Source organism: Lepidochelys olivacea (assembly GCF_965140295.1).
Source record: "Lepidochelys olivacea isolate rLepOli2 genome assembly, chromosome: 24".
NCBI lineage: Eukaryota > Metazoa > Chordata > Testudines > Cheloniidae > Lepidochelys > Lepidochelys olivacea.
This window is the reverse complement of record NC_140434.1, coordinates 11,318,236-11,333,393: the sequence shown is the minus strand read 5'-3', so window position 1 is coordinate 11,333,393 and position 15,158 is coordinate 11,318,236.

Below are 15,158 nucleotides of genomic sequence, written 5' to 3'. Positions count from 1 at the left end.
AGATTGTATCTAGGCAGGGCAGCTTGACTTGGTGGCCTGCAGTATAGGCCCGATGTTCTGTGTCAATTCTTCTCCACATTGGAGAGGTGGGGCTGGACCTGATCGACTTGCATGTGTTTGGGAGATGGAGACAGGACGGGTGAGGGGGGTGGGGCAGAGCCATGAGGGCTGGCTGGAGCCAGGAGGACCATCTTTTTCCATGGCAGCATTTGGTCAGGTGGTCGTAAATCTTGATGCAAAGGTTGACTAAGGCATCCAGGCTGGATGCGGACTCCTCCTGTGCCAGTTCATCTTTAATACCATGGATGAGGCCGTGCCAGACATAATAATGCTGAGTGGCCTCATGCCACTCGATGTCCACTACCAAGTGCTTGGACTCTGGTGTCCCTGCCACAACCCCTGAAGAGTGACTTCCGCCATGTCCTCATGGCAAGGGTCATCAAAGATCGCTGCCTTAGCTCTGACAAAGTCCTCAAATTGTCCCAGACATGGGCTTGATTTTCCCAGGAGTGGAGGTGCCCAAGCCAGGGCCTCCATGGGAAGCAGGCTGACAATTAATCTCACCTGGGCTTGGTCAGTGGGATATGACTGTGGGCGTAGCAGAAACAGGAGCTGACACTGATTTAGATCATAGGGTTGCCAACCCTCCTGGTTTTCCCGGGAGTCTCCTGGAATTGGGCTCTATCGCCTGGAGGCTACTGAAGCCAAACCAGGAGAGTTTAGGCCGCTAAAAGTCTGTCGGCGCAACAGGACTAAAGTAGGCTCCCTGCCTGCCCTGGCCTCACACTGCTTCCAGAAGCAGCTGGCGTGTCCCTGCAGCCCCTAGGTGCAGGGGGGGCCTAGGGGTCTTCGTGCACTGCCCCCTCCCTGAGCGCCGACTCCACAGCTCCCATTGGCCAGGAACTGCGGCCAATGGGAGCTGCGGGGGCAGTACGTGCAGGCAGGGGCAGCACGCAGAGCTCCCTGTCCCCGCAGGGGCCGCAGAGATGTGCCAGCCACTTCCAGGAGCAGCACAGGGCCAGGGCAGACAGGGAGCTTGCCTTAGCCCCGCTGTGCCACCAACTGGGAGCCATCCGAGGTAAATACCTCCCAGCTGAAGCCTGCACCACTCACCCACTTCCCCACCCCTACCCCCGCCCCAGCCCTGAGCCCTCTCCCAGAGCCAGCACCCGAAACCCCCTCCAGCACCCCAACCCCCTGCCCAGCCCTGAGCTCCCTCCTGCACCCAAACTCCCTCCCAGAGCCTGTACCCTGCACCCACTCCCACACCCCAACCCCCTGCCCCAGCCTGCTGAAAGTGAGTGAGGGTGGGGTAGAGCGAGTGATGGAGGGGAGAGGGGATGGAGTGAGTGGGGCAGGACCTTGGGGAAGGGGCGGGGCAGGGGCGGGCAAGGGTGTTTGGGTTTATGTGATTAGATAGTTGGCAACCCTAACTTAGGAACCCACGAAATTTGTCACAATCACCATGAAGCTTGCCAGACAGAGGGAGCCGTTTGCAGGGGGCGGGGGAGGAGTTGATGGTGGCACAGCTGGAGCTTACAGGACATCATTCTGGGTCTGCAGGATGGCAGCTTGGGCCTGCAAAGTCTGTAGGGCTCCCACTCTGTCTGTCAGAGAGAGATTGGCCTTTGCAGGATCCATGCTCGCTGTTACAGCTCTAGATCTCCTAGGGCTTGTGCTGGGGCTGAGCCAACTGTCAGTGACCAGGACATGGGCAGTCTGCCTAGTGCTCAGAGCAGGAGTCAGACCTAACAGCTGGAGCAGGCGTCCGTAGCCAGGAATTGGAGCCCAGCTCAGAGCCAAAGTCAGAAATTGGAGCCGAGGGTCAGAACCAGGGCACCTGGAGTGAGACAGGGCAGGGGTAGGTCTGGGTCCAAGGCAGGGGCCTGCCTGGAACAACGCAGGAAACAAGCAGCTGCAGGAACTATCTCAGCTGTGGACAAATGCATTGAGCAGCCCATGAACCGCTACTGCTGCTGGGCAGAAGAGTCAGTCTGCCACTCTCCCCACCAATCAGGCAGGGTAGCCAACTAGGGAGCCCGCTACAGGCCAGCTGCGCTTGTTAGGTTGCCAGAGACTGGCTCTGCTGCAGGTCGTGTTTCCTGGCAGAGAGAGCCTCACCCTAGCATAGCCAATAGCCCAGTGGTTGGGGCCCTCAGCTGGGAGCAGGAGATGTGTTCATTCCTCACTCCAAATCAGGTAGAGCAGGTGTTTGAATGTGGCTCTCCCAGGTGAGTGTCCTAAATGCTAGGCTGTTGGCTACAACAGGCTGGGGTTTGTTTCCCTCTTTCATGAGAATGGGCGGACCTGGCTCAGGCACTAAACTCCTGCAGCGGGTTCACGGCTAAGACACCTGAGTAGAGAGAGGTGCCTCCATCCAGCCCATCAGCCAATGACCTAGGTCAATGGGAGTTAGGCGCCTACATCCCTTTGTGGATCTGGGCCTGTCAAGGTTCCTCCCCCACTCTGAACTCTAGGGTACAGATGTGGGGACCTGCATGAAAAACCTCCTAAGCTTATCTTTACCAGCTTAGGTCAAAACTTCCCCAAGGTACAAAATATTACCCCCGTTATCCTTGGAATGGCCGCTACCACCACCAAACTAATACTGGTTACTGGGGAAGAGCTGTTTGGACGCGTCCTTCCCCCCAAAATACTTCCCAAAACCTTGCACCCCACTTCCTGGACAAGGTTTGGTAAAAAGCCTCACCAATTTGCCTAGGTGACTACAGACCCAGACCCTTGGATCTTAAGAACAATGAACAATCCTCCCAACACTTGCACCCCCCCTTTCCTGGGAAATGTTGGATAAAAAGCCTCACCAATTTGCATAGGTGACCACAAACCCAAACCCTTGGATCTGAGAACAATGAAAAAGCATTCAGTGTTTTACAAGAAGACTTTTAATAAAAAATAGAAGTAAACAGAAATAAAGAAATCCCCCCTGTAAAATCAGGATGGTATATATCTTACAGGGTAATTAGATTCAAAAACATAGAGAACCCCTCTAGGCAAAACCTTAAGTTACAAAAAAGATACACAGACAGAAATAGTTATTCTATTCAGCACAATTCTTTTCTCAGCCATTTAAAGAAATCATAATCTAACACATACCTAGCTAGATTACTTACTAAAAGTTCTAAGACTCCATTCCTGTTCTGTCCCTGGCAAGCGCAGCATACAGACAGACCCAGACCCTTTGTTTCTCTCCCTCCTCCCAGCTTTTGAAAGTATCTTGTCTCCTCATTGGTCATTTTGGTCAGGTGCCAGCGAGGTTACCTTTAGCTTCTTAACCCTTTACAGGTGAGAGGAGCTTTCCCCTGGCCAGGAGGGATTTCAAAGGGGTTTACCCTTCCCTTTATATTTATGACACGCCCCCCAAATCTCAGCTAGGGTGAAACACTGGCTGGGATTTCTTCCTGGAGCTCTAGGAAAACAGAGTTAATAAGACACATGCATCTCTAAATATACTACCAAGTACATAAAGACTAACAATATTTTCCACATCTCAAGGACGATTTTAACCAGTTGATTCTGGGAAACTTTCACGGGAGAGTGCATCAGCCACTTTGTTAGAAGCTCCTGAGATGTGTTGGATGTCGAAATCAAAATCTTGGAGAGCTAAACTCCACCGAAGAAGTTTTTTGTTAGTTTCTTTGACGGTGTGAAGCCACTTTAGTGCAGCATGGTCGGTTTGCAGGTGGAAACGCCGTCCCCAAACATATGGGCGTAGCTTTTCCAGAGCGTAGACAATGGCATAACATTCTTTTTCAGTGACTGACCAGTTGCTTTCCCTCTCAGACAGTTTTTTGCTGAGAAACACTACAGGGTGGAATTCTTGATCAGGTCCTTTCTGCATTAAAACTGCTCCCACACCATGCTCGGATGCATCTGTGGTTACTAGGAACGGTTTGTCAAAGTCTGGGGCCCTTAGTACAGGGTCAGACATGAGTGTCGCTTTAAGCTTGTTAAAGGCCTTCTGACACTTTCCGGTCCACTGAACAGCATTTGGCTGTTTCTTTTTGGTTAGGTCTGTCAGTGGGGCAGCGATTTGGCTGTAGTGCGGTACAAATCGTCTGTAATAACCGGCCAAGCCTAAGAAGGATTGAACCTGTTTCTTTGACTTTGGGACAGGCCACTTTTGGATAGCATCCACTTTGGCCTGTAGGGGGCTGATAGTTCCTTGACCCACCTGGTGTCCAAGGTAAGTCACTCTGTTTAGGCCTATTTGACACTTCTTAGCCTTAACAGTTAGTCCTGCCTCCCTTATGCGCTCAAGGACTTTTTGTAGATGTTCCAGGTGGTCTGCCCAGGAATCCGAAAATATGGCCACATCGTCAAGGTAGGCGACTGCATATTCTCCTAATCCCGCTAGGAGACCATCTACAAGTCTTTGGAAAGTGGCGGGTGCATTTCGCAGCCCGAAAGGGAGTACATTAAATTCATACAGCCCGAGATGTGTGATGAAGGCTGACCTTTCCTTGGCAGATTCATCTAGCGGTACCTGCCAGTACCCCTTGGTTAAGTCCAAGGTAGAGATGAACTGGGCCCTTCCCAGTTTCTCTAATAGTTCATCTGTGCGTGGCATGGGATAGTTGTCTGGGCGAGTTACAGCATTTAGCTTACGGTAGTCCACGCAAAAACGTATTTCCCCATCTGGTTTGGGAACTAGAACCACTGGAGATGCCCATGCACTTTCAGAGGGGCGGATTACACCCATCTGTAACATATCCTGGATCTCCCGTTCTATAGCAGTTTTAGCTTGAGGAGACACCCGGTAAGGTTGGACCCTAATTGGGTGAGCATTACCTGTGTCAATGGAGTGGTATGCCCGTTCAGTCAGTCCTGGGGTGGCTGAGAACGTTGGCGCGTAGCTAGTGCACAGCTCCTGGATCTGCTGTCGCTGCATACACCCAAGGGTCATGGAGAGGTTCACCTCTTCCACACCACCAGCACATTTCCCTTCGTAGTAGACACCTTCAGGCCACTCAGCGTCGTCTCCTCCCTGGGCTGTAAACTGACAAACCTTTAATTCTCTGGAATAAAAGGGCTTTAGAGAATTAATATGATACACCTTAGGCTTTCGGTTGGAGGTGGGGAATGCTATGAGATAATTAACAGCTCCCAGGCGCTCCTGGACCACGAATGGCCCTTCCCACGATGCTTCCATTTTATGGGCCTGGAGCGCCTTTAAGACCATGACCTGGTCTCCTACTTTGAAGGAACGCTCTCTGGCATGTTTATCATACCAGGCTTTTTGCTCTTTTTGAGCATCCTGTAAGTTTTCTCTAGCAAGGGCTAAAGAGGTTCGGAGGGTGTTTTGTAGGTTGGTTACAAAGTCCAGAATGTTAGTTCCTGGAGAAGGTGTAAATCCCTCCCATTGCTGCTTCACCAACTGCAATGGCCCCTTAACCTCACGGCCATATACAAGTTCAAATGGGGAAAACCCTAAACTGGGATGTGGTACAGCTCTGTAGGCAAAGAGCAACTGCTGCAATACTAGGTCCCAATCATTGGAGTGCTCATTTACGAATTTACGTATCATGGCCCCCAAAGTTCCATTAAACTTCTCCACCATGCCATTTGTTTGATGATGGTAAGGAGTGGCAACCAAGTGATTTACCCCATGAGCTTCCCAAAGGTTTTTCATAGTTCCTGCCAGGAAATTAGTCCCTGCATCTGTGAGGATGTCGGAGGGCCAACCTACCCTGGCAAAAATGTCTGCTAGTGCCTGGCACACACTTTTAGCCCTGGTGTTGCTTAGAGCTACTGCTTCCGGCCATCGGGTGGCAAAATCCATGAAAGTCAGTATGTACTGCTTTCCTCTGGGTGTCTTTTTCGGAAAAGGACCCAGAATATCCACAGCTACTCGCTGAAATGGAACTTCAATGATGGGGAGTGGCTGGAGAGGAGCTTTGACCTGGTCTTGGGGTTTTCCCACTCTTTGGCACACCTCACAAGACTGGACATAGGTAGAAACATCCTTGCCCATTCCCTCCCAGTGGAATGACCCCCCAAACGGTCTTTGGTCCTGTTCACCCCAGCATGGCCACTAGGGTGATCATGGGCTAAGCTCAAGAGCTTGGCCCGGTATTTAGTTGGAACTACCAACTGTCTCTGAGGATGCCAGTCTTCCTGGTGTCCCCCAGAAAGAGTTTCCTTGTATAAAAGTCCTCTTTCTACAACAAACCTGGATCGATTAGAAGAGCTGAGAGGCGGTGGGTTGCTCCGTGCCGCCGTCCAAGCTCTCTGGAGGCTTTCATCTGCTTCCTGTTCGGTCTGGAACTGTTCCCTTGATGCTGGAGACATCAGTTCCTCATGGGATTGTGGACCTAGGCTTGGTCCCTCTGGAAGCGATATAGGGGATGGAGCTGTTTCTGTTGACTGTGAACCGCTCTCCACTGGTGCACTATGTTGGGATTCAGGCTCCGGCTGAGCCTCTTGTGTAGGGTTATCGGCTGCTGCCAGTTCAGGTTCGGTGGGGCCCTCTGGTGTTGAGGTTGCAAGTACTGGATTCAGTGCTGACACGGGGTCTGGTGTTGGTTGTTCGGCTGGTTCCGGTTCTGGGACTGGTTCCGTCTGGGTCTCTGGGACTGGATCCACTACTGCTGTTGCAGACATTGGCCTGGGGTCCAGGTCCATCACCTCTGACTGGGTCCTGATAGAAGTTTCCGGAACAGAGCTAGGCCTCACGGCTTGTTTAGCCTGGTTGCGGGTGACCATTCCCACCCTCTTGGCCTGCTTCACATGATTGGCCAAGTCTTCCCCCAACAGCATGGGGATGGGATAATCATCATAGACTGCAAAAGTCCACATTCCTGACCAGCCCTTGTACTGGACAGGCAACTTGGCTGTAGGCAAATTGAAAGAGTTGGACTTGAAGGGTTGAATCGTCACTTGGATCTCTGGGTTGATTAAATTGGGGTCCACTAAGGAAGCATGGATAGCTGACACTTGTGCTCCGGTGTCCCTCCACGCGGTGACCTTCTTCCCACCCACACTCACAGTTTCCCTCCGCTCCAAGGGTATCTGGGAGGTATCTGGGCCTGTGGACCTCTGGTGTGATTCCGGTGCAATGAACTGTAATCTGTTGGGGTTCTTGGGGCAGTTGGCCTTTACATGCCCCAGCTCGTTACACTTAAAACATTGTCCAGCTGACGGGTCACTGGGGCGAGGAGGGTTGCTGGAGAACGGGGTGGTGGGACGATAAGGGGTCTGGAGGGTTCTTTGGGAGGTAGGTGGGGCTTTGGGCGGCCCCCGGTAATAGGGTGTGGTCTGGGGTGGTCCCTTCTGGTCTCCGCTCCAACTGCGACCAGTTTTCTTCTTCTCTGCCACCTCCACCCATCTGGCTCCAATCTCTCCTGCCTCAATTACAGTTTTGGGTTTCCCATCTAGGATGTATCTTTCTATTTCCTCAGGAACACCCTCTAAGAATTGTTCCATTTGCATTAGGAAGGGCAAATTTACTGGAGATTCAACACTTGCTCCTGATATCCAGGCATCCCAATGTTTTACAATGTGGTAGGCATGTCGGGTAAATGACATGTCTGATTTCCACCTTAGGGCTCTGAACCTCCGACGAGACTGCTCGGGTGTTATCCCCATTCTGACTCTCGCCTTGGATTTAAACAGTTCATACTTGTTCATGTGTTCTTTAGGCATTTCAGCTGCCACCTCAGCTAAGGGTCCACTGAGCTGCGGCCTCAGCTCTACCATGTATTGGTCAGTAGAGATGTTGTACCCAAGGCAGGCCCTTTCGAAGTTTTCTAAGAAGGCCTCAGTATCATCACCTGCCTTGTAGGTGGGGAACTTTCTGGGATGGGAAGTGGTACCTGGAGAAGGATTGCTAGGGTTTGTTGGTATATTCTGCTGGGCCTTTATCCTCTCCATCTCCTCCACATGCTTCCTCTCTTTTTCCTTCTCCTCCTCCTTCAGCCGCATGAGTTCTATCTGTCTTTCATGTTCCCTTTGTTTTTCCTCAGCCTGAAATTTGGCTAATTCCAGCTGTAGTCGAGCTGAGGATTTGGCCATTCTAACCTCTCTGTTTTTAACTAACTTTACACCCGAGGTTTAGAAATAAACAAACAAAACTTGGCTGTAAAATTTTGCTGTGCTGGAATAGAATACCTATTCTCTGATAGTGATTGTCAGCCTACAGAAAAAGACAATTCCCTTGTCTCTGCTCTGGGCCCAAATTAAAGCAAAAAACCTCCAACTACTTGGAAACCTGCTTACCCAGCCCAAAGAAGAAAAAAAATTTCTTTTCAAACCTGTGCTCCTTGTAAAACAAAAAAAAAATCAAAATCCTAAAAAAAACCCTGCCACTTTTGTCTCCAGGCAAATGGGTAGAGCACACACCCCCTATTTACTTTTAGGAAGAAAAGAAAAAAAAAAAAACCTCTGGGTTGGAAGACTGTGAATTTCCCTGCAGGAGTTAAGTACCCTGCCTCCAGGCAAAGAAAACCTGCAATTCACAAGATAATCCCCTTTTGTCTCTGCTTGGCCACAAAGCAGAGAGAAACCAAGCTGCTTTCAGTTTCAAAGCTGCCTTCTGGACTTCCTAAAAATTCCTTTTTAAAATCTGTATTTCTAGTTCAAAAAATCTCAACTGGATCTCAAAATGATTTCAGGTTAATCCCACCACTGTGCCACCATGTCAAGGTTCCTCCCCCACTCTGAACTCTAGGGTACAGATGTGGGGACCTGCATGAAAAACCTCCTAAGCTTATCTTTACCAGCTTAGGTCAAAACTTCCCCAAGGTACAAAACATTACCCCCGTTATCCTTGGAATGGCCGCTACCACCACCAAACTAATACTGGTTACTGGGGAAGAGCTGTTTGGACGCGTCCTTCCCCCCAAAATACTTCCCAAAACCTTGCACCCCACTTCCTGGACAAGGTTTGGTAAAAAGCCTCACCAATTTGCCTAGGTGACTACAGACCCAGACCCTTGGATCTTAAGAACAATGAACAATCCTCCCAACACTTGCACCCCCCCTTTCCTGGGAAATGTTGGATAAAAAGCCTCACCAATTTGCATAGGTGACCACAAACCCAAACCCTTGGATCTGAGAACAATGAAAAGGCATTCAGTGTTTTACAAGAAGACTTTTAATAAAAAATAGAAGTAAATAGAAATAAAGAAATCCCCCCTGTAAAATCAGGATGGTATATATCTTACAGGGTAATTAGATTCAAAAACATAGAGAACCCCTCTAGGCAAAACCTTAAGTTACAAAAAAGATACACAGACAGAAATAGTTATTCTATTCAGCACAATTCTTTTCTCAGCCATTTAAAGAAATCATAATCTAACACATACCTAGCTAGATTACTTACTAAAAGTTCTAAGACTCCATTCCTGTTCTGTCCCTGGCAAGCGCAGCATACAGACAGACCCAGACCCTTTGTTTCTCTCCCTCCTCCCAGCTTTTGAAAGTATCTTGTCTCCTCATTGGTCATTTTGGTCAGGTGCCAGCGAGGTTACCTTTAGCTTCTTAACCCTTTACAGGTGAGAGGAGCTTTCCCCTGGCCAGGAGGGATTTCAAAGGGGTTTACCCTTCCCTTTATATTTATGACAGGGCCCTAAATCCCATCCCTTCACACTTCGCTCCTGGCCAGCTTAGGGGGCTCCCTGCTCAGCTTGCGGGTGTCAGAGGATCCCCTCCTTTGGCGCCCAACTCTCCCCATGCATTGTACGGGCAGCCTGGGTGCACAGCTCAGCACTGAGGATCCCAATGTGCAGCAGGGTGCCGAGGAGTTCAGCATTGCAATGGCTAAGCCACTTTGTGGATCTAGTCCCTGGGGGGGGGGTCTTTACTCCTATGTGCCTAATTCCCATTGAAATCAATCAGGCTGAGGGGCCTAACTCACCCAGGTGCTTTTGCAAATGCCACTAGGTGCCTACCTGCATCATTAGGTGCCTAAATACTCCTGTGAATCTGGCCTGAGGACCGTGAGTTTCCTGGCACCCATCCTGTGGTGAGAATGTCCAGAGCTCCATTGCTATGTCCCTCCTTTCTGAGGGTTGTCTACACAGGGAAACTGACTGACAGCTATGGTGAAATCAGCTGCTCTGGAAGAGCTCCCTCTGTGGACTCTATTGTGTCCACAGGGGCAGCTATTCTGGTCCATTTCTCTGTGTAGACAAACATCAGATGGTGTATGAGAATGAAACAGGTACCTGGAGACTGTCAGACTCGTCCAGGACATGCACAAGATGCTGTCACCACAGTCAGACGGCCATGTGGAGGAAGTGAACAGTTTGTAGTAAGAGTCGGAGCATATGTAGGCTTGGCACAAATCACCTTTGCGTTCGCGTCAGTGCTCCAGACACTAACAGAAAATGTCCTGAGAGTGGCACCCTGGAGCAGGAAAAATAGTGGGTGCTCAGCTCCCCGCTCCGTGCTTCCTGCCTGCCACTGATCAGCTGTTTGGCAGTGGATGAGAGGTGCTGGGGGGAGTGGGAGGAGCGAGGGAGGAAAGAGGTGGGGCAAGGGTGAGGCCTTGGGGGAAGGAACGGAGTGGGGGTAGGGCCTCAGGACTGAGCTGGGGTGGAGCACCCCCGGGGAAAACTAGCTGATCAGTCTGGGGGCCATTAGCTGAGGGCTGTAAAAGAAGACACAGGAAGGAAGGAAGGAAGGAAGGAAGGAGGGTGGGGAGTTTTGGGGACACTGGGGCATGGCCACTAGGTAACTTGAGGCGATGAAAGACCACGAGTGTCGATGAAGCCCCCTCGCACTAGGCCCAAGTGTCCTTGGCCCCCCACCCGCCTGGAGGCACTCACAGCAGTTATGCGCACTAGGCCCAAGTGTCCTTGGCCCCCCCGCCTGGAGGCACTCGCAGCAGTTATGCTGAGGATCTGCAACAATATCTTGCAGAGTCAGACTGTCTGAAACTAAACAAGGCCAAACAAGACAGATATGGAAGAACAATGCTGAATAAAGCAGCTTTATGTATGATTTAACAGCTGGTACAGAGAACAAGGGAACTAGCTGGTAACTGGATTGGCTGGCTATATGGATACTTAGGGCAGCTTGCTATTGGATAAGTATGCTGAAGAAAGGATGTATAAAAGCCTACGTAACTTCCTGCTCTATGTGCAGGATTTGAGATTCTATTCTCCCTGTACCTTCTTTGAAGCTTCAAATAAACTTTTCTGCTTCTCCACCCCATTATGATTATTGGGTGATGCATTCCGGGCAGCGAACCCCCTGCTGTTGCTTGCCTCTGGCACTGGGTGCCGGCAACAGGAGGAAGAGGATTGGCTTAGCTAAGCCTAGTATGCTCTCAGATCCCACAGGAGGGAGAGCTCTGGTCCCCTCTGGTCCTGTGGGAAAGCACAAGAAACCACTGCTGCACAAGACTGTGTTGGGGTTGATGACGGGACTATAAAGAACTAAGGTGGAGGTGCCATCCACTGGAGCATCTGATTGGTTTCTGGACAGCAGAGAGTGGGGATGGAGCAGGCCCCACTGCAGTGTCACCCAAAAGGACTGATTAGCTGTGGAGTTTCTGGGGAACTGCTCTGAGATCGACTGCAATGGAGAAGAAGGACTCAAAGAGCTGGCCCCACATAGATGGAACTACAGCTTGAAGAAGAAGACAAGCCCTGAGATGAAACAATCCTAGCCAAGGTCCCTCCTGCCTGCTTCCTTCAGTGTTCAAATCACACCTCAGCCTCTGAAACCAGCAGGCTCGGGGGGTGGGGGGAGGGGCTGCAGTCCTGCACCATCCCACATACAGGGATCGATGTGCCTGATAATGGGATATGGGCAGCCCTGGGGCATTTTCCCAATAACACTTCCCTCCCTCCTCATCCTCTCCAGTTGCTTCCCCGTGGTCTCAGTGCCCACCCCACAGGAGTCCCCCTTAATTCTAACATCAGCCCTACCAGCAAGGTGCCAGGTGCTGCCCAGGTGAGTCCTACCCACTTCCTGTCCATTAGTGGAGAGCTGGGCCTGTCCACACTGGTACCAGCAGGAATGGTTTGGATGGGATTGGGAAGGGAGACATGCAGCCTGGTTTGTATAGGCACCAGCAGAGCTGCTCAGCTGGGGCTCCCAGGGCCGCTCCAGCAGCCGGGGCTGAACAGACAAGATTCCCGGTCTCCTTTTGTTTCTCCAAGCGAAACTCCCCACAGTTCAGGAGGCCCAGCATGCGGCCAACACTGCTCATCCCACTGAAATCCAGATGGGCTCCGGCGTTTGTACTGGGGGGCATCCTCGGGGCAGGCTTCTCCCTAGAGGTAGCGAGTGGCTCTGCTTGAGTCCGGAGGTCAGGAGTGCGCCAGTCCCTATGGCCGGGCACAGAGGGACATGCAGCACTGTCAGCCCCAAATGGTACCAAATCAGGAGTCCAGGCCCAAAAGTTGTGAGATTGGTTTAAAATCATGAGATTATTTTAAAACTAGTGAATGTTGGGTTCTGTCTCTTTGTCCCCTGGTTTGGAGCTCAAGGGTCGCACTCAGTCCATGTTTTTCTCTTCAGCCACAAGTGCTAGAAACTAACTTTCTATTCAAATAAAAGCCGAGGTCCTGCTGCTACATCACAATTCCAGAAGCCGAGGCATGAAGAACCTTGCAAATCTCAGGATGAAATCGCAAGAGCTGGCCGCATTGGCCACGGGCAGATTCTCACCTGGACAGAGCAGGCCGGAAAATTTCAAAAATAAGTTGGTGGGAAAAAGAGACAAATTCTTGTGCAAATGTCCCCATTTTCTGACCTGCTGGAAAATCCTGGGCCTTCACCAGCCCTGGGGGCCTCATGGGGGGCCTCAGGCAGATTTAATGACATAACTCCTCCATGGGGGGTTGCTCAGATCTCTTCAGCGGGAAAGACCATCAGCCAGCACCCTTCTCCCCAGGCATCCATACGCCTTCCTGTTCCTGATCGTCTCCCTCCACAGTGACAATAACAACAATAACAATTGGCACCTGAATTCCATTGAAAGTGCTCTGGGAGGATGAGTTAGTTAATTACATGATAAGTGCACGCTGGGGAGATCCCCTCGGGCTGCTACTAGGCATATCTCCCTGGATTACCCCAGCTGGGCGGGTTCAGCTCCTGGCAGAGATTTTCAAGGAAGAGTAAGTGCAGGGAGTGAGGCAGGAGCACCACCCTCAGAGTCAGTGCTGACCCCAATGACCCTGTGCGGTGCTAGAGGATGCTGTATTGCAGGAAGCAGGGTGGGGGGGCTCAGTAGGGGGTGCTCTCCCCTCGAAGTCAGTGGTGGCCCCAATGACAGTGTGGTCCTAAGGCGTGCCGTATTGCAGGGAGCGGGGTGGGGGCTCAGTAGGGGGCGCTCTCCTCTCCCAGTCAACACTGGCCCCAGTGCAGCACCTGCTGCTGAGGGGCGCTGTGCGGCAGGGAGCAGGGCAGGTGACTCCGTAGGGGTCGCTCCCCACTAGCAGTCAGTGCTAACTGGTGTGCCACACCCCAGCACATGTACATTGTGCCAGACATGCACACTATCCCTCTCACACCCGCACACAAACACTGTGGGTAAGATACAACCTGAGATGTGGTGCCCAGGCCCCCGGGGGGGACTCAGAGCACCTGGAGAAGCAACACGAGCATGAGAACATCTAGATTTGGGTTCACCCTGTCACACACTCAGTCACACATCCCATCACATGCTCACAGTCACACACACTGTCACACCCCATCTCACACACACTGTAACACACAGTCACACAAACCATCACACATGCAGTCACACACTGTCACATGCTCACAGTCACACACACACTGTCACACCTCATCTTACACACACTGTAACAGTCAACAAACCATCACACATGCGCAGTCACACACACACACTGTCACACCTCATCTCACACACACTGTCACACAAATCATCACATATGCACAGTCACACACTGTCACACGCTCACTTTCACACACATCTCATCACACCCCATCACATGCTCACAGTCACACGCACACCGTCACACCCCATCACATGCTCAAAAGTCACATACAGTGTGTGTGAGATAGGGTGTGACAGTGTAACACACTCCCAGTTACACAAACCATCACACACAGTCACATCCTCACAGTCACATCCCATCACATGCTCAGTCACAAACCCTGTCACATCCCATCTCTCATACACACTGTAACACATAGTCCCACAAACCATCACATGCTCACATTCACACATACCCCATCACACCCTTTCACACCCCGTCACATGCCCACAGTCCCACACCCCGTGTCAAGGTTCCTTCCCCACTCTGAACTCTAGATGTGGGGACCTGCATGAAAACCTCCGAAGCTTACTTTTACCAGCTTAGGTTAAAACTTCCCCAAGGTACAAACTATTTTACCCTTGGACTTCCACTGCCACCACCAAACTTTATCTGGGTTCCTGAAAAAACGTAGTTTGGAAACGTCTTTCCCCCCAAAATCCTCCCAACCCTTGCACCCCACTTCCTGGGGAAGGTTTGGTAAAAATCCTCACCAATTTGCATAGGTGACCACAGACCCAAACCCTTGGATCTTAGAACAATGAAAAAGCATTCAGTTTTCTTACAAGAAGACTTTTAATAGAAGTAAAAAAGGAATCACCTCTGTAAAATCAGGATGGTAGATACCTTACAGGGTAATTAGATTCAAAACATAGAGAATCCCTCTAGGCAAAACCTTAAGTTACAAAAAAGACACCCAGACAGGAATATTCATTCTATTCAGCACAGCTATTTTCTCAGCCATTTAAAGAAATCATAATCTAACACATACCTAGCTAGATTACTTACTAAATTCTAAGCCTCCATTCCTGTTCTGTCTCCGGCAAAAGCATCACCCAGACAGACACAGACCCTTTGTTTTTCTCCCTCCTCCCAGCTTTTGAAAGTATCTTGTCTCCTCAGTGGTCATTTTGGTTAGGTGCCAGCGAGGTTACCTTTAGCTTCTTAACCCTTTACAGGTGAGAGGAATTTTCCTCTGGGCAGGAGGGATTTTAAAGGGGTTTACCCTTCCCTTTATATTTATGACACCCCGTCACATGCTCACAATTGCACATTCACACACAGTGTTACAGGCTCATTGTCACACACTGGTGCTCCCTATGTTGCACGCTCACATCCAAACTGGCCGCTCAGGTGGACTCATGTTTACTCTCCCTCCCTGGCTGTTTCTAATCCTCCTTTGGTTTT